The sequence below is a fragment of the Borostomias antarcticus genome, assembly GCF_949987555.1.
Source record: "Borostomias antarcticus genome assembly, chromosome: 15".
Taxonomy (NCBI): Eukaryota; Metazoa; Chordata; class Actinopteri; order Stomiiformes; family Stomiidae; genus Borostomias; species Borostomias antarcticus.
Genome location: NC_140248.1, coordinates 802297 through 808685, shown reverse-complemented (window position 1 = coordinate 808685; position 6389 = coordinate 802297). Strand labels below are relative to the sequence as shown.

At 45.9% G+C, this 6389-nt stretch overlaps 1 long non-coding RNA gene across 1 annotated transcript; it reads right to left on the bottom strand.

Annotated features, from left to right (window-relative positions):
* Positions 1–303: 303 nt before the first annotated feature.
* Positions 304–1449, bottom strand: LOC311318540. Its single transcript, XR_014630804.1, has 3 exons — positions 1366–1449; positions 1164–1244; positions 304–814 (listed from the first exon to the last, which is right to left on the bottom strand). It is a non-coding gene; the product is annotated as an uncharacterized lncRNA (long non-coding RNA).
* Between the last annotated feature and the right edge of the window lie 4940 nt (positions 1450–6389).

The window sequence follows — 6389 nt, the reverse complement described above, 5'->3', positions numbered from 1 at the left end:
AACACCCTCTTTAAAACCACAAAGCTCATGCTGAGCTAAAGTGTCTCCACATATGGAAACTAATGCTCCAAATATTTCACGTTCACCGTTCCCAATTTGAATTTTAACACCGTCATATAGCATTAAAAGGTCCTCATGCAATCTTCTCAAAATTCCATCAACTCCACATTCAGAAAGCTCGCTCTTCTTTGCAATGGCTAGTAGGCGAATCGCAGCTAGTTTTGATCTATATTTAGGATCAATGTTTCCCAATGTATAATAAAACTATCAACTTATTCTTGGAAGCATGAGACCCAAGTGGGTTGCAAATTTCAATGTCATCTGAGTAAAGGATTATCTGTAAAGCAGAGGGCCTGGCAGAAAATAAAGGGTGTGATTTCATGAGTTCTCCATCTATGATGTCATATAAATACCCAAGTCTGTATGCCTGTGGCGCATCTATCATTGCTAATACTTTGGGATGAGATAATAACTGTTCCAAACTTCTGATCAGAGGTACATAATGAAAACATTTGGGTTTGGTAGAGAGAACTCTTTTTGTCCCTTTTTATACCAAGCAGGCAGTATACCCAACAGTAACCTCCTCTGACTCTACAAAATTGAAATTCTCCTTAATCACACAGTCCCGCCTGTACGTTGTCGAAACAGAAGCAAATGGATCCTCAATCCGGTCAAACACAGCCATAGCCTCCTTTTCAAGGTCAAGGTCACTTCCTCTATGTTGCTGGAATACTGTCTGTACCTGACTCCTCAGATTAGTCACCAACAGAGCTTGGTACTGCTGCATTGCCGCCACGACATCATTCACACCACTCTGAAAAAAGGTCAGAAAGGACAAATTACAGTCAGAAACTATATACTGGGCTCTTTAATAAATTAGCCCCTTTAGTACCCATCCCTAGATGGCACTGACACGGCAGGCCAATCAGGGCCGTCGCTGGCAGAACAAAGGAGAAGCAGCGTGCGGTAATGTTAATGTTAGTACAGTAAATACTGTACAGTCGTAACTGCCGTTGCAGAAATTAGAATGCAGAAGCCCTAGACCAAATAAATAAGAACAAGAGTATGCAAGCAGAGTTTCTCCGCGCAAAATACATTTTCGCCATTTCGCAATACCAACATCGCGCTGTCGCGGCTGGTAACAATCTTGCATGAAGACAAACCTGTGAAAGATGGTGTTTTTCTCTAGCAGTCAGCACAATCACAGTAGCCTGTCTAGTCAGAAGATCATGGCAGGAGTCATACTTAAAACAAAAAAAAATCATTATCAGGAGTGTTGTGCAGTTAATCAAGTAATATGTTATAGCTCATTTAACACACTATTCAGTATTGCATGTTATTGTGTGCTGAAGAAACTAGGCTTACCTCTGTGCACGATGCAGAGGAGCCATCTGCAGGCTCGCTTGGAAAATCCAGGATAGTACCCCCAACAGTCCGGGATGGAGCAAGGTGCTGTAGAGAGGGAAGGGTGTCATCCTCGAAGCCAGAGTGCACAGTAGGGTCAAAAGCACCATGGCTGGAGTCATCCTTTACAAAAAGAAACATTGATATCAGAAGGGTGTGTGCACTTAAGTAACATTTTATAACAAATTGAACACACTATTCAGTTTGAGTATTGCATATTATTGTGTGCTGAAGAAACTAGGCTTACCTTAGATGTTCACAATGTAGAGGGGCCACCTGCAGGCTCGCTTGGAAAATCCATGATAGTACCAACAGTCCGGGATGGAGCGTGGTGCTGTAGAGAGGGAACGGTGTCATCGAAGCCTGAGTACAATGACACAGTAGTGTCAAAAGCACCAACATGCTCTGCTTCAGTTGATTGCACTCTGCTCTCCACCGTTGCATCCTCCGTTGGTTGGTCCCTGTCAGTGGTGGAATTAGATGAGATTCAACTTTGTCATTGTACAGTACAAGTACTGCCCCTCTCAAGATGAAAAAGCCCAAACCCAAGGCTGTGGCTTGGCTAAATGAGACCACCAGAGCAGAGAGAAGAGCATGGAGACAGGCTGAGCAGAGGTGGAAGAAAGATGGCCTGCAGGTCTCTCTCGAAATACTGAGGGACAGACAGAAGAGCTACCACAGGGTGGTTAAAGCAGAGAGAGCCAAGTACTTTGCTAGTCTAATTGCAAATGCTCCAAACTCCAGAATTTTATTCAGAACCATCAATTCTGTTGTTTGCCCTCCTACTACTGCTATCCAGGATGCATCCCCTACAAAGTGTGATGAGTTTCTGTCCTTTTTCTCAGAAAAGGTCGACAACATCAGAAGAAACATCCCACCCTCCACCCGGGACCTAGCTGTTACTCTGAGATGCTCATCCACCTTCTCCGTGTTCAGCTCCATCTCCCTCTCATCCCTCTCCAAGATGGCCGCCGCTTTGAGACCAGCCACGTCCCCTCAGGACCCCATCCCTGCCCCCCTCCTTAAGGAGGTTTTTGAGGCAGTTGGTCCTCACATCCTGTCCATCATCAACTGCTCCCTGGCCACAGGTATCATTCCATCATGCCTAAAAGAAGCGGTGGTCCAGCCCCTTCTTAAGAAAGCCAGCCTAGATCCCACTATCCCCAGCAACTACAGACCCATCTCAAAATTACCATTTCTGTCAAAGCTTTTAGAAAAGGCTGTCCTCAGTCAGCTGCAGCCTTATCTCCAACACAACAACATACTGGAGAAATTCCAGTCCAGATTTAGGGCCGGCCACAGCACCGAGTCTGCCCTCTTGAAGGTGTTAAACGACCTACTCCTCATCGTTGACTCAGGGAAATGTGCTGCACTGGTTCTCCTGGATCTCAGTGCAGCATTTGATACTATAGATCATACCATCCTCCTCGACCGCCTCCAACAGGGGGTTGGCATCACCAACACAGCCCTGTCCTGGTTCAAGTCCTACCTCAACAACAGGACCTTTTCAGTGAATATAGCCAACCATTCATCCTGCCGTGTCAACCTCACCTGCGGGGTCCCTCAGGGCTCAATACTGGGTCCCATCCTTTTCTCAATCTACATGCTGTCCCTCAGCCAAGTCATTCATCGCCATAAGATTTCCTTCCATTGCTACGCAGACGATACTCAAATCTATCTTCCACTCAGGGCAGACGATCCCTCTGGGCTGGACTGTCTGAAGGACTGCTTGCGGGACATAAAGGAGTGGATGTCACAAAACTTCCTGCAGCTCAATGACACCAAGAGTGAAATCCTTCTGATCGGCAACCCCACCTTGATCAGTCAGATCAGAAATAATCTAGGAAGCTTGTCCACCCTTGAAAAATCCCACGTCAGAAACCTTGGGGTCATATTTGACACAGACCTCAAGTTTGACAAGCAAGTGAGATCTGTGGTGCAATCCTGTTTTTTCCAACTGCGCACAGTATCCAAAATCAAGTCCTTCCTCTCCTCCAGCGACCTACGGAGGGTCGTACTAATGCTCATCTTCTCCAGACTGGACTATTGTAATGCCCTCTATGCCGGGGTCACCGACAAGACCATCTACAGCATGCAGCTAGTCCAAAATGCCGCTGCCAGGCTGGTGACAGGCACTAAGATGAGGGAACACATTTCTCCTGTCCTCTCCTCCCTTCACTGGCTCCCTGTGAAGCGCAGAGTGAAATTCAAGATACTTACATATGTCTTCAAAGCCCTCAATGGTCTCGCCCCAGCTTACATCAAAGATCTCATTGACCAACCTACCAACTTCAGGCCTGGTCGCCAGCTCAGATCTGACAACCAGATGACCCTGAAGGTCCCACGGTCAAAACTTGTCACAAAGGGAGACCGTGCATTCTCTGTGATGGCACCTGGGCTATGGAACAAGCTTCCTCTGAACATCAAGTCCGCCACCACCCTGGACTCTTTTAGAGCACAGCTTAAAACTCACCTCTTTGTTACAGATGATCTATAATTTATGTCCTTGTCTTGTGTCTTAAATGTAGTTTCATTTTGTGTCTCTGCAGTCCATTGTTTTTGTTTGTCTCTTTTTTGTACCCGGGCTGCGCCCCGGGCTGATGTAACAGTTGGTTGGGGGGCGCATTATAAATAAAAATAACATAACATAACAAGTACAGTACAACAAAAGGAAGTTTGGCATCTAACCAGAGTGCAAACATAACAGTAAAGTGCAATGAGAACTCCCTCGAGACCAGGGGCGGATGAAGTAAACATATAGCCAGCTAGCTACCTAGCTTGCCAACTAACGTCGTTTTTCAAGCCAGCCAGCCAGCCAGCTAGCTAACTGGTGGTTAGCTACCAGTATATTCACCGTCTGCTATACTGTCAGAATCAGCTAATGTTAGCTAGGTAACGTTAACTAGTTAACTTTGCCAGTAGGCTGAATCTGACAGAAGCAGACGGTACAGATATTGGTAAAGTTATAGCTAGCCACCAGTTAGCTAGCTGGCTGGCTGGCTGGCTTGAAAAACGACGTTAGTTGGCAAGCTAGGTAGCTAGCTGGCTATATCTTTCCTTCATCCGCCCGAATCACGTAACGTTAGGTGACCTGCTATTTTCACAATCCGCATTAACATTAATGTTAGCTCCCTCACCTCTGATTCTCGGCCGCATGTGCTGTCCTATATGTCCACCGGTGATTAGCAGATGTAGCATCATGTTCCCTTGTAGCAGGTGTCGTCCTCCGTGGTCTACTCCTCCGTGGTCTACTCCTCCGTGGTCTACTTCTGCGAGTGGCATGGTGTTCGGAGTGGGTTCTTCTGCGAGTGGCAAGGTGTTCGGAGTGGGTTCTTCTGCGAGTGGCAAGGTGTTCGGAGTGGGTTCTTCTGCGAGTGGCAAGGTGTTCGGAGTGGGTTCTTCTGCGAGTGGCAAGGTGTTCGGAGTGGGTTCTTCTGCGAGTGGCAAGGTGTTCGGAGTGGGTTCTTCTGCGAGTGGCAAGGTGTTCGGAGTGGGTTCTTCGCACGTGGTACCAAAGTGAGTTATAGATTCGATACTCTTTCGTCCATCAATTCCACAAAGAACGCGAAAATCTGGACTATGACTATGAGCAGTTTTATATGACTTAATAAAGCGTTCAGGGTAAGAGACACAAACACGAAGCAAATAACACAACACCAAATCATGTTGCTTTTTTCTCGCAGCTTAACATAACCTTCTGCGGCGCTTCTTCTTCTTCACTGGCGCGCCGTTGGCACCTGCATGGGTGCGTCTATTTGACCTTGCCTTTATTCACAGATGGCAATACCAACTTTAGGTGCAGAGGCTACCGCCGCCTACGGTTTATTTTCGTGTCAGACCATACCAACAATCTGACACATAATATATATATTTTTTTTTATTTTTTTTTTATTTAATTGTATTTATTTAGCGTGTAACCGCGGCGACGCCCCCCCCCCGAATGGTATAATCCAATCTGTTTGATTGGCGGGGACGCCATTTTCATTATTCAGCGCTAAAACGGTTACTGGACCTGCCCAAACGCACACGCTGCAGCAACTGCGATCTGAAGGCTGGTAGTTTGTGGACGTCCGATATGGATCAACTGGACGATGTATCAGTTGGCACGCTCAGGGGTAAGTTATATGTATTTGTATTATCGTTAATAGCTAGTTATGCCATGTTTTTCTCGTCGTCAGCGGGTTCAACTTGAAGTTAGTGGTGGAGGGCTGACGTGATGTTAGCTAGCCAACCAAGCTAACGTCAGCTTGGCTAATTGGTGGTGGGGAGAGGGGTCCTCTTATGGACCAACAGTAATGTAAAAAGGCATTGAAATAATTCACGCTTATCTAGAAATAAGGCTTTAATTCGTAGTAAATTGTCATAACATTAGCTAAACAGATTAGAACCACGAGCCGTGGGGTTTCAGGGAAGCTGAAATGTGCTAGGCCTGCTAGTCGGAAAAGCATTGCATCATGTTCTGCGTTGTGCCAATGTGACATTTTCCCTGTTCCACAGAGCACGTTCACCTTTGAATAAATTCACCTAAAAAAATAACCAATTCAACTTTTATGTGGGAGAACGTGCGTCAGCCATTGAGAATAGAACCACAACTTTTTTCTCTCACTTAAAACCTGGTACTCAGCAGTAAGATATAGCGGGAAACCCAGACACCATTTTCTGAGCGCATGCACTCCGTGATCGACAGACAGCAAACAGAACATTCTGGATTCATGAGCTTAGTTTAATAAAATAATCTCATCACTGTATATTGTATTCGAAAGTCAATTGGCCTGCTCTGTCAATACCTTGGCTTAGACATTGGTAGGCCTGGATTTTTATCTAGACTCCCCTGTTATGTCTTTCTAACCAGAAAACATGACAATAGGCTCTGTGCACCAGCTCCACTACTTCCTGAAAGTCACTTGGCCTCTTTATTTCCTGTCCTATATGATTGGATTAAGTGATTAATCAGGTGTGCGGCAGACCCAGCGCACACCTGATTA